The 13,718-nt window shown below is 37.3% G+C and overlaps 1 pseudogene; it reads right to left on the bottom strand.

The window, feature by feature from the left end:
- Positions 1–2,614: 2,614 nt before the first annotated feature.
- On the bottom strand, positions 2,615–8,961 carry LOC128510343 (MAD2L1-binding protein-like; annotated as a pseudogene).
- Between the last annotated feature and the right edge of the window lie 4,757 nt (positions 8,962–13,718).

Raw genomic sequence — 13,718 nt, forward strand, 5'->3', positions numbered from 1 at the left:
ATAAAGAAGGCAGGAAATTGATGAGGAGGGACAAATTGACAATGTTAAGCAATGTATTTATGGGTTTATTACCAGTGCAATTGATTTAGATATTTTGAGCATTGTTTGTTCATTAGCTGACTTGCCTGTTGTGTTTAATTGGATCTGTTGAGGAGAAAAAAGTGAGAAATAATGTCAGTTTGCATACCTTTTGACTAAGGAAGAATATTATTTTAATGTGTATATTATTTTAATGTTTAAAAACAGTAAATTGTTAAATTATTTATACTATTATTTATATTATACTTTTGTTTATATTATTTATAGGACTTTTTTTTTGTTTTATATATTTTCATTGCTTATCTGCAAGTAAGCAAAATGTAGAAGTCACAGTCCTTGTCAGACCCATGCCACTATCAAGCTTACCACTGTCCTTTTGTCACGCAGTATCATTAAGATGCAAAAAAGAAAGAGGCAGGAGAAGATTGACACCTATTTAAAGAGAAATCCTGTAAGTGGAGTTGAAAAATGTTGACATTAAACAACAGTAGCCTATTACCATTAGATGCTGTTTGCATTTATTTCATTGTATTACTTTTTAATATTCACAAAACTAGCCTTAACAGTGTTGCTGTGTGCCATGTACATAAAGACAAGCTGGACAGGGAAAACAGAAAAAAAAGTTGTTGAGCAGTTTATCTCTTGTAAGGAGAACAGAAAGAGCACTTTTGGTTCTTTTAAATGAGAGATATAGTTGGTCATATATTATTTGGTCAGTTGTTGTTGGTTGCATTTATATATACTGAACAAAAATATAAATGCAACACTTTAGTTTTTGCTCCCATTTTTTATGAGATGAACTCAAAGATCTGAAACATTTTCTACATACACAAAATAACCATATCTTTTAAATATTGTTCACACATCTGTCAAAATCTGTGATAGTGAGCACTTCTCCTTTGCCGAGATAATTCATCCCACCTCACAGGTGTGCCATATCAAGATGCTGATTAGACAGCATGATTATTGCACAGGTGTGCCTTAGACTGGCCACCTGTAAAAGGCCCCTTTGAAAGGTTCAGTTGAATCACACAGCAAAATGCCACAGATTTCGCAAGTTTTGAGGGAGCGTGCAATTGGCATGCTGACAGCAGGAATGTCCACCAGAGCTGTTGCTCGTGAATTGAATGTTCATTTCTCTACCATAATCCGTCTCCAAAGGTGTTTCAGAGGATTTGGCAGTACATCCAACCAGCCTCACAACCGCAGACGACGTGTAACCACACCAGCCCAGGACCTCCACATTCAGCATGTTCACCTCCATGATCGTCTGAGACCAGCCACTAGGACAGCTGCTGAAACAATTGGATTGCATAACCAAAGAATTTCTGCACAAACTGTCAGAAACCGTCTCAGGGAAGCTCATCTGCATGCTCGTTGTCCTCATTGGGGTCTCGACTTGACTCCAGTTCTTCATTGTAACGGATTTTGACAGATTTGTCAACAATATTTGAGAGATATGGTTATTTTGTTTATGTAGAAAATGTTTCAGATCTTTGAGTTCCTCTCATTAAAAATGGGAGCAAAAACAAAAGTGTTGCATTTATATTTTTGTTCAGTATATGTACATAGTTGTTTAGATATTTTTTTTAATATACAGTATGTTGTTTGTATGAAATGTTGTCTGTATATTTGGAGTAACAAAATAATTTCTCCCTGAGATTATTAAAGCATTTCTGATTCTAAATCTTTAGCAAGTCTGGCAAGTGTGTCCTGAGTGTGTTTTAGTATCGCTCTAGTATCACTATCACTCATTTAAATTGAAAGCTTTTTATATCTTGTATGTTAATACTTTTTTACACTTCTGTCATTGTATTCATCATTTTTATTGTTAACAAACAAACCACATTTATCCCCCACACTTTTGAAAATCTTGCTACGCCCCTGCGTTTATACAGCGTCCCAGGGGGGCCTGGAGCCTATCCTAGGAGACTTACAGTATGGCACTAGGCAGGGTACAACCTGGACAGGGTGCCAATCCATTGCAGGGCACACAAACTCTCACTATGGGCAATTTGAGAACGGAAATTAACTTAATCAGCATGTCTTGGGACTGTGAGAGCACACCAGAGTACCTGGAGGAAAACCACCAAGCACTGGGAGAACATGCAAACTCATGCACACAGACCCAGGGTGGGAATCAAACCCTCCACCCTAGAGTTGTGAGACAACAGTGCTAACCCTTGTGCACACGAGGAAGACAGCGGGCACATGCCTTTAAAGGAGGCATACCAACAACATTATGACATCATTTTAGAAAAGGGGAAATTTAATGTTTAGATCTTCAAAAAGTCCCCAAAAAAACGTCGCACCATAGCAGGGCATTATATAGAAAAAAAGGGGAAGTTTTGAATTCTGTGCAATAAGAGTCTCAGTTTGACCTGAACACAACATGTGTTTTAACATAAGTAAACTTACTTTCAAGACCAGTCCAAAAAAACATAAACATATATATTTTTAAACATTTTAAAAAATAGTACAATGTACAACATAAAACAAAATAACGATTATGGATTTCTTATTTTCAAACAAAAATCTGTACACAAACTGAATCTCACCTATGCTATTTCCTATGCTATTTACAGAAACCCTTAATCGTTACAGGTGTTTGAAACCAGATATAATCATCTCTGATTCTATTGTCAGTCATTTGGCCACTTCCAGACCCACCACTGGCTAGAACTATCACCTGTCTCTTTATATTAGTTGGAAGCCTGAAGTCAACCTTAGGCTTAAACCATTCCACACCACAGTTTCGATGAGCAAGCGCCATGACTCTGGTGCTCATGAGGCGCACTGGCTTAACGTCAGAGAACAAATCTGCCAAGAAAAGGGTGTGAAACATCTGCTGCAAACACAGGGAAGTTCTTAAACTTCTCACACTGCCTTCCCTCACCAAAGCCTCCATGTTGATCTCATATATTTCTGTGGGAAGGATCAAAGAGCTTCCAATCATGAAGACCACACGGGGGACATAACTTAGGGAGAATAGCTCCTCTATGCGATCAAGCACCTCGTCCAGTTCTTGAAGTGTACGCTCGCACCGCTGCCAAGCTGAGTTTGCTGATGACTTGATGGTATTCTAAACAGCTCCTTCCTCCAGCTGTGGGCAGAAAATAGTCATCATATTTGTACCTCATAACTGAACTTATTTTACAGTACTGTTCAGCTAATTCTCCGCATACAAGTCTTTGTGTTTTTCTCTCACCTGTGTTGTTGCAAGCTGCTGCATTCGAAAGGCGACCATCTGGTCATAGGTCATGGGAAGTTGTTGTCTTTGGTACAGGACAGACTTAAGGAGTTCACAGATATGCAACAGCTTTGATGGGTCACACACCCAGGAAATACCACGTCCACGTGGCCCTCCTCCCTTGCTCTCCTCACAATTTCCTCATCGTTTGTCTTTAACACGAACTGCTGTGCAGACACTTGGCTTTTGTGAGACTCGTGCTGTCCTGTCAAGTCAAAACCTAAAAGTCACAAATTTATTTTATTTAGTTAAACATATTTGTTATGCTTAAAATAGCTATTACTTTTTAAATAAAAAGAAAAGAACTGAACCCTCTTTATTCTGATTGCTGTTTTTTTTTTTTTCGATACAGATATCATGAATTTTAATATGTTGCTTTTCCTCAGAGCCTGGGAGACTAGATGTCAATGATAGAAGAATTATTTGTATAGCGCTTTTAACAATCGTCATTGTCGCAAAGCAGCTTTACACAATCAATATAATTGTTTAAGTTTGTATGAAATGTGAATGTGTATGAATCAAAATGTTTAGATAGTCCCTGATGAGCAAGCCGAGGGCGACAGTGGCAAGGAAAAACTCCCTGAGATGGTAATAATAAAACCTTGAAAGGAACCGGACTCAACAGGGAACCCATCCTTATTTGGGTGAAACAGAGAGCAGGAATTGATCTGCATTCATACTGTGTGTTAGGTGGCAGGCAGTTCAGCATAACAGTTTATGTTAAATGATGTTAATATTTTAGTAGTAACATGTACAGTAGTAGTTGTGGTAGGACCAAGCTCATTTCCATGTTTAATCGCTTTTTTGCCTTTTAGATCGCATGTTGATATGACGATGTGGGAAGTTCATGTTTTCATATTCTGTGATAGTCGGCTATACACTCACCTAAAGGATTATTAGGAACACCTGTTCAATTTCTCATTAATGCAATTATCTAATTAACCAATCACATGGCAGTTGCTTCAATGCATTTAGGGGTGTGGTCCTGGTCAAGACAATCTCCTGAACTCCAAACTGAATGTCAGAATGGGAAAGAAAGGTGATTTAAGCAATTTTGAGCATGGCATGGTTGTTGGTGCCAGACGGGCCAGTCTGAGTATTTCACAATCTGCTTAGTTACTGGGATTTTCACGCACAATCATTTCTAGGGTTTACAAAGAATAGTGTGAAAAGGGAAAAACATTATGCGGCAGTCCTGTGGGCGAAAATGCCTTGTTGATGCTAGAGGTCAGAGCAGAATGGGCCGACTGATTCAAGCTGATAGAAGAGCAACTTCGACTGAAATAACCACTCCTTACAACCGAGGTATGCAGCAAAGCATTTGTGAAGCCACAACACGCACAACCTTGGCGGATGGGCTCCAACAGCAAAAGACCCCAATGGGTACCACTCATCTCCACTACAAATAGGAAAAAAAGGCTACAATTTGCACGAGCTCAACAAAATTGGACAGTTGAAGCCTGGAAAAATGTTGCCTGGTCTGATGTGTCTCGATTTGTGGTAGAGTCAAAATTTGGCGTAAACAGAATGAGAAAATGGATCCATCATGCCTTGTTACCAGTGTGCAGGCTGGTGGTGGTGGTATTGTAATGGTGTGGGGGATGTTTTCTTGGCACACTTTAGGCCCCTTAGTGCCAATTGGGCATCGTTTAAATGCCACGGGCTACCTGAGCATTGTTTTTGACCATGTCCATCCCTTTATGACCAACATGTACCCACCCTCTGATGGCTACTTCCAGCAGGCTAATGCACAATGTCACTAAGCTCGATTCATTTAAAATTGGTTTCTTGAACATGACAATGAGTTCACTGTACTAAAATGGCCCCCACAGTCACCACATCTCAACCCAATAGAGCATCTTTGGGATGTGGTGTAACGGGAGCTTTGTGCCCTGGATGTGCACCACACAAATCTCCATCAACTGCAAAATTTTATCCTATCAATATGGGCCAACATTTCTAAAGAATGCTTTCAGCACCTTGTTGAATCAATGCCACGTTAAACACCGTATCAGTGTGGTGTTCCTAATAATCCTTTAGGTGAGTGTATGTACTGTATTTTATTAGAAGTGTGTTTGTAGCGCACACACATAAAAAAAACAACAACTAAATTTACTAAATGTTATCTTAAATGTAATTTTAGGTGAATTACTAGTAATCTTTACTAAAGCTGTGTGTGGAAAGTCTGTTGGCATATTTTAGAATATTTTAAAGTTGTCAGAAGAAGCAATTTGGGTATGCTTACTGACAGTCTTAATATGTCTTTTGTTTCTGTATGTTTAAAAAAAAAACGTTGTGTTATTTTTACCCAGCAGTAGGGGTGTAATGATATGCCCAGGTCATGATACGGTATGTATCTCGATACTGGGTTCACGATGCGATATGTATCATGATATTTTGAACAAAATTTTACAATGAAACTGAAATTCAAATAACAGATTTATTTTTAAAAACATTAGCAAATTTCAGTAACTTTCTTTGTTGTACATACAATACACATTTCAAGGTTTAATAAAAAAAAAACTTTTTTCAACTGTTTCCAAAATAACAACTAAATATGTCTTTGTCACTGAAAAAAATTGTTAAATTTAACATGAACTTAAAATTAAAGATACCTCAGACAGAACTTAGAACTTAAAAAACAAGTTAGCAGTAGAAAAAACTATTTAAAAAAAACAGTTAAATTAAATGGTGTTCTGTTGAACATAAACACTAGCGTTTGTTTAGGTTACTTACTGTACAAGGCTTTCAAGGGCACAATGAGTGACAGGGTGGCGCTATTTTCATCAGAGAGAACAGTGGTGGCATTTTTTTAGAAGTTTAAGTAGATTAACTATTTCTTTTGCATCAGTGATGTCGTTGCTATCCAGAGTAGTGAGTTGATGGGCATTTTTGGGCACCTTTGTGCTCAAAAGAGAAGCCGTTATAGCCGCTTGTTCCTTTTCTTACGCGACCAAGCAATCGACTGACGCGAGGCACATTTAAACTTTATTATGCGGCCACAACCCGGCTTCTCTCACGACCACCTTCATGTTGTGTGCGTTGTCACTTGTAGTTGGTACATTCTTTGCTTTTTTCAACAATTGTTTTACCGCCGCCCTGTCGTGTGACTGGAAAACCAAAATGCTGCCAGATGATGGACTTATAAGAAGACGGGGCATCTTCAATTTCACTTTCAGCCGAACTTATGTTGCCCTACTAATGTTCAAGCGATTTCTGCTACTGCGATAAAAGCACACGCGACGCTGTTGCAGAGTAGGTCACGTCGGCAGCTCAACCAGTAGGATTAAACTGCCATCATATCGTTAAAGTATCGCCAAAACTCAATGATACATATCGTAGCATTTTTGCATCGCAAAATATCGTACTGTAATATATCGTTACACCCCTACCCAGCAGTTGGTTAATTCTTGGGCGAACTTTCTGGATTCTACACTTCTGACTTGATTATACTCAGAGCACTCAGTATTTTATGGTAAGTTAACATAATTTTTACTCAAAAATGAGAATGAGTCATCGTTTAAAATGAGCTTTTTCTTTATGGAATATTTATTATAAGTTGTAAATTTATCACTTAAATATCATATTATCTGGGGTTTGTTGAGTATTCGAACAGGGGTGAAATCCAGATGGAGCGCCGTATCCTGTTATCCCTCACACGTTAAATAGTGAGGTAAATTAGTCAGAAATTTACACTAAATTCATGTTCACAATATGTATTTTTGTGTATTGACTAGAGAAAAAACTTTTTGCATTAAATACATATGTAAGTGTACGTCCTTAACAAAAATGCTTGACGCAAGTTATATTGCAACACTAAGTGATGGCGTGTAATCCACATGTGGGGACCAACATGATGGAAATGATATCTGGAAAATATGGAGATGACTGGAGCACTGTTTCATGCTCTGTGCCTTGGGAATAAGACAAGAGGGGCCTGACAGACCTTTCCTATTGTTTCCATCTCCCATTGAAGACAATACTATTAATATAGATCTTTGGTGAAGGTTGTTGATGTTTGTTTTAAAGTTTTTATTTTATTTTATCTTTGATGTAAACTACACAAAGCAGTGTCTTCTCACCTGCGAGTTTCTCCAGCATACTGTAGAAAATATTCACCCCATATTTACTTAATAATATTTTAAAAGGTTTTAGTATTTTTAATAGTAATAGTTAAAAATGACTAATAGTTAAAATATGGGGATGGGGAATGTTTGATGTCATGTGGGCATTATAAGATTTATATTGAAAACTTCTCTATAAAAAGTGTTTAAACATTGTATTAGATGCAAAAGAAAAATGCAATTTAAAGATTCAGATTTACAGGGGCCTCTTGTTTTTATTGTTCCACTGAGTGTTTATTACATTTATTTTATACATTTTGTCGATTTTGCGTCTTTTTTGGAAACAAAAGAAAAAAAATCAAATAGAACGTGTCAACTCAGCAAGATTGTCAATTTTACCCACTGGTTGGCTCAAATAAAATAACCCAACACTTCAACATTTAACCCAGCTAGAGTGTCAATTAAACAGCTCCAACTTTTAACATTACAAAGTTTACACGTTAAATACATTTTTAACTATAAGAGAAAAAAATCGTAATTTTTACACCGAAACAAAAATGAATTATCAAAATGTATTTCATTATGTGCTTGAATGCCTAATACTAATTAAACAACTGGCCTTAACAGACAAAAAAGCAAGACATCGTAATAACAAAATGTTACACCGTACAAAACCGACCGTTCGCGTCACGTGAACGTTGTGTGAAGTCTACAAGCTGCATCATTTAAATGGATTTCCAACACCGAAAATCCATTCATTAAGCTTAAATTGTATTAAGATGGTAACACTGTTATTGTTGTGGCTAATGTTTTTTTTTTTGGTGTATTTTGCAGCTAGGTGGCAATATATATATATATATATATATATATATATATATATATATATACACACACACTTAACAAAAATATAAACGCAACACCTTTGTTTCTGCTCCGATTTTTCATGAGATGGACTTAAAGATCTAAAATTCATTCCAGATACACAATATTACCATTTCTCTCAAACATTGTTCACAAATCACAAGTCTAAATGTGTGATAGTGAGCACTTCTGCTTTGCTGAGATAATCCATCCCACCTCACAGGTGTGCCACATCAAGATGCTGATCGGACATCATGAGTAGTGCACAGGTGTACCTTATACTGCCCACAATAAAAGCCCCCCCTGGAATGTGCAGTTTTGTCTCACAGCAAAATGCCACAAGCCACAAGCGTGCAATTGGCATGCTGACAGCAGGAATGTCAACCAGATCTGTTGCTCGTGCATTGAATGTTCATTTCTCCACCATAAGCCGTCTCCAAAGGTGTTTCAGAGAATATGGCAGTACATCCAACCAGCCTCACAACCGCAGACCACGTGTAACCACACCAGCCCAGGACCTCCACATCCAGCAGGTTCACCTCCAAGATCGTCTGAGACCAGCCACTCAGACAGCTGCTGAAACAATTGGTTTGCATAACCAAAGAATTTCTGCACAAACTGTCAGAAACCGTCTCAGGGAAGCTCAACTGCATGCTTGTCGTCCTCATCGGGGTCTTGACCTGACTCCAGCTTGTCGCTGTAACAGACTTGAGTGGGCAAATGCTCACATTCGATAGCGTCTGGCATGTTGAAGAGGTGTTCTCTTCACGGATGAATCTCGGTTTACATTGTTCAGGGCAGATGGCAGACAGCGGGTGTGGCGTCGTGTGGGTGAGCGCTTTGCTGATGTCAATGTTGTGGATCGAGTGGCCCATGGTGGTGGTGGGGTTATGGTATGGGCAGGCATCTGTTATGGACGAAGAACACAGGTACATTTTGAATGCACAGAGATACCGTGATGAGATCCTGAGGCCCATTGTTGTGCCATACATCCATGAACATCACCATGTTTCAGCAAGATAATGCACGGCCCCATGTTGCAAGGATCTTTACACAGTTCTGATACTGACCGGTTCTGAGTCCCCAGACCCCCAATAAAGCAAAAAACTGCACATTCCAGGGTGACCTTTTATTGTGGGCAGTATAAGGTACACCTGTAAGGTACACAAGTATGTTTAAAAAACATATGTTTAACTAATGTTTAAAGCCCTAACAACTGCAGACAAAATATCCACTCTTAAATTCCCTGGCGCGTATTTTCTTACTTTCAAGTCTTATTTATAATTAATATAATAAAAGACCCCGAGCGCCCTCTAGTGACCAGCCGCCACTGTTACATGCCTATAATGTTAAATGATAAAGAGCCATTTTAGTCTTGATTTTAATAAGATATTAATTAACAATATTAACTATTTTAATTGTTAATAATATGACATTTTGCACTGTAATTAATAATATACATAATAAAATCTTTATATTATCAGCAATAATGCACCACAGAAAAAATATATAAACATGTCCCATCCTTTCTCTGGTAAATTACAAGGAAGTCAAAAAGCTCAGCTTTAACGAAACTTTTGCTCCAACATGTATGCCAATTTGCATGAGTTTTTGAGCATGTTAAGACCCCCCCAAAAGTCTAAATTGGTGGGCAAAATAAAGAAAATAATTTTTATTTATTAATTCAGCCTATAGTGCTTGGGCCCTTATAATAGAAAACAAGAAAAAGGTGGTTTGGAGAAGTTATCTTTAATTTATTTCTGAGGTAATATTTTAGTATCATTGTATTGACAGAATATTCACTGTATCTTATTTCATCTCATTTGGGGGATACTGTATATCAGCATTTCGGCAACATCTTCAATTTGACCCCTTTTTTCAACATTCTTTAAATAACTAAAAATAACTAAGTTTTGTCTCATATTTTCACTTATTTGCTCTAAAGGACATTTTGCCTAAGTTTAGTACCTGACTATTTTTTTTAAGGTACTTTTAACCAAAGTTATTCTGACTAATTAGCATCACCTATGATAAAATATGCTTATCTGCAGTATATTTATAAATAATATTTAACTTAAATGTACAGTAGTCATTTGCATGGTAACAGAATTTCCTTACACAGGACAGACAGGATTTAAAAATCCACTGAAGATGAAAATGCTACGGCCTTCACAGTAACCAGGGACATATCTTGGAGGAATGGTAGGATTTTCCAGAACAGTTTTAGACACCTGTTTAATTCAATGCCAGTATGCACTGATACATTCTATTTTTACAACTAAATAGTTTAACAAGAAATAAGTTATTGTAATATATATTAAATTAAGGTTAAATCATGGTTTTGTTTAGTTGTGACTGTAGCTCTTCCTCGAGCACTCATTTCTACATCATGGTCTCTAACATGTACATCTTTAATTTTGACCCATTGTTCAAAACATAGCCATATGAAGAGGCAACAAAGAAGGAAATCATCTATGCAAGTAAATCTTTAGCAGCTTTAGCAGCCCGAAATTGTGAAAGTTGAATGTAATGATTAACAGTAACATGAAAATTATGAATTATGCTTTTACTAAATTTCTGAACTGCAGATTACCAACTAAAAGGAAATAGGTTATTTTTCACCTAACTTAACCCATTTGATCATGATAAATTTGAATGCAAGTGGTCTGAGTTAGAATCATAAAAATGTACTTTCAATTAATGGTCAATTAATTTTTATTTAAACATTGCCACTAGATGGGGACACAGCCATTGATTTCCCCTTTTCGTAGTTAAAAATACTGTAGAAGCAGTTCTAGTTGATATGCATGGCAGAAAATGTATTTAGACCTTAAAATGGAATCTGTTTCCTCAGAGTATTTATATTTCATCATTTGCATAACTATCAGGTCTTTCAAAAAGTTTGCTGCTGCCACTAAACGCCATTGACACTCTGACTCAAAATATGGTTAACTAACCATGGCTACTATGTCTACTACCTTCCAGTCCCTGCTATGGAAAGACATTCCATCAACATGTACTGTAGCTTTACCACCGGGATGGAAATTCCCAGGTGAACTTCAGAAACATCCTAAAAATGTATGTAACATTATATACAGTATACCAGTGCATATATATATATATATATATATATATATATATATATATAGTGAGGTCAACAAGTATTTGATCACCCTGTGATGGAGGCGTCTACAATTTTCAGCATACGTGCAGACAGAATCTAAAAATAAAAATCTGGACATCACATTGTATGATTTTCAAAAAACTAATTATTTGTGAATTACTGTGTCAAATAAGTATTTGATCCCTTGTATATAAGCCAAATTTTTTACCCTCAAAGACCTGTTTCTTGCTTTTAAATAGTCCAGCTACACTCTGCTTATGAGTCTAAATTAGTAGCACCTGTTTGAGGTCGTTAGCTGTCATAAAGACACCTGTGCACCCCAAAATCAGCCAAAGTCTAAGTAGATACATGGGGTATCAATAATGCTAAGAATGGTGAAGAATCAGCCCAGAACTACATGGTAGGAGCTGGTCAATGTCGTGAAGAAAGTTGGGATCATCGTTTCCAAGGCTACTTTTAGTAATATAATAGTCCTGTGGTCAGATGAGACCAAAGTAAAACTTTTTGGTCTTGTTTGAAGAAAGAAGAATGATGAGTATTATCCCAATAATACCATATCTACAGTTTCAATTTCAGGTTAACTTATTTATTTATTCTTTACTTTGTAGCAGTAATTCCGTTAGCGTGCGTTATTAGCGATGTTCCTTGCAATTTTTTTTGATAAAACAGTCTTTCTATTAATACTTGTGTGTTTGTGTGTTTCTGAAACTCATATAATAGGAGGAGGAAGGTTTACTTTATAAGAAGAGGGAGTGGACTCCCTCTGATTTCTTCTCCCCTCTTTAGAGGAGGGTCTGATTTCTCCTCCTTAGCCTTACACACGTACACAAACACACACACAGCGCCTGCACGCATAAACGGAAACACTTATCTGTCTGGATTTATTTAAAATTTTTAGGTAAAGTGCAGGTTAATTTGTTTAATTTTAACATTATATTTTGTATTAATTAGTTTTATGTATTTATTTTGTTGGGCTGTTAAACGAATAATTTGAATTTCCATTACAGGTAAACCTCGGATTGCGAGTAAGGCGGTTTGCGAGTGTTCCGCAAGACAAGCAAAGATTTTTAATTAATTTTGACTTGGAAAATGAACAAGTCTTGTTTTTTGCGAGTACCGAGTATGTATCACGTGTGCGCTTCTTGTTTTGACGCCGAGCATCACGTGATCACAACTGAGCCAGCGACGTCCGTTGTTTGCTGTTTTTTCATCAGCAGCAGGTGGTTGGGTGTCAGGTGCTCCAGGGCTGTGGGATCATCCATAGCAGTGGTAAGGGGTCGGTCATTCATTATTGCTTCCACTTCACACAGAAATGTATGCAAGCTCTCATCGTTTAGTATTTGTTCTTTAAGTACAGATCTCAGGATCTTTCTGACTGATCTTATCTGCCTTTTCCATATTCCACTGAATTGAGACCCAGAAGGAGGAATGAATATCCACTGTATCCCCTTTTGCGTGAGGATGCCTTAAATTTTTAACTGATTTTACTGTTGGATACCTTTACGCAGTTCAATCTCAGCACCTATAAAGTTTGTTTCCGTTGTCACTTCTCATGACTGACACCTGGCCTCTTCTGCACACAAAGCGTCGAATGGCATTTAAGCAGGAGTCTGTATCTAGAGACTGCGCAACTTTAATGTGCACAGCTCTTGTTGTCAGACAAGTAAACAATACGCCATATCTTTTAACATTACTTCTACCTCGTTTGACCTCGAAGGGTCCAAAATAGTCTACCCCTACGTTAGTGAACGGTGGGTGATCTGGTGTTATTCTATCACGTGGCAGTTCTGAAATTTTTTGTTTACTAGTCTTTGCTCTAATCCTTCTACATGTCACACAACTGGACAGAAACTTTCTCACAAGGGAATTAGCAGTCGGAATCCAGTGTTTCTGCCGCAATTTTGAGAGCATATAATTCCTTCCACAATGTCCGACCTTTGAATGTCTCTTAAGATTAAGGTTGTGATGTATGAGTCTTTAGGTATAATGACTGGATGTTTTACATGCTCGGGCATTGCAGACTTACCAAGACGTTCTCCAACTCTTAGCACTCCATCCTGCAGTACTGGGTCTAGTTTGGAGAGACAACTGTTTCTTTTTACGAATGCATTACCCTTTTGTAACATGAATTTTTGGTTTTGAACAAACTTAATAATTTTGTTTTCTGCTCTTGTTAAATCCTGAATTGTCAGAGACCTGTGGTTTTCTGTCATTGAGTCGTTTACCTGTCCTTTAATCTTTTTTGTTCTCTGTTTAAGCATGTCCTTAACATAAAGAATCCAGGCAACAGATATTTTTAACTTGTACCAGTCAGAGTGATAGTTAATAAATTCACTCACGGCATCTGTGCTCTCTGTAGTCTTTACCAGATTTACTGAAG

Source organism: Clarias gariepinus, chromosome 22 (assembly GCF_024256425.1).
Source record: "Clarias gariepinus isolate MV-2021 ecotype Netherlands chromosome 22, CGAR_prim_01v2, whole genome shotgun sequence".
In the NCBI taxonomy this organism is placed as follows: Eukaryota; Metazoa; Chordata; class Actinopteri; order Siluriformes; family Clariidae; genus Clarias; species Clarias gariepinus.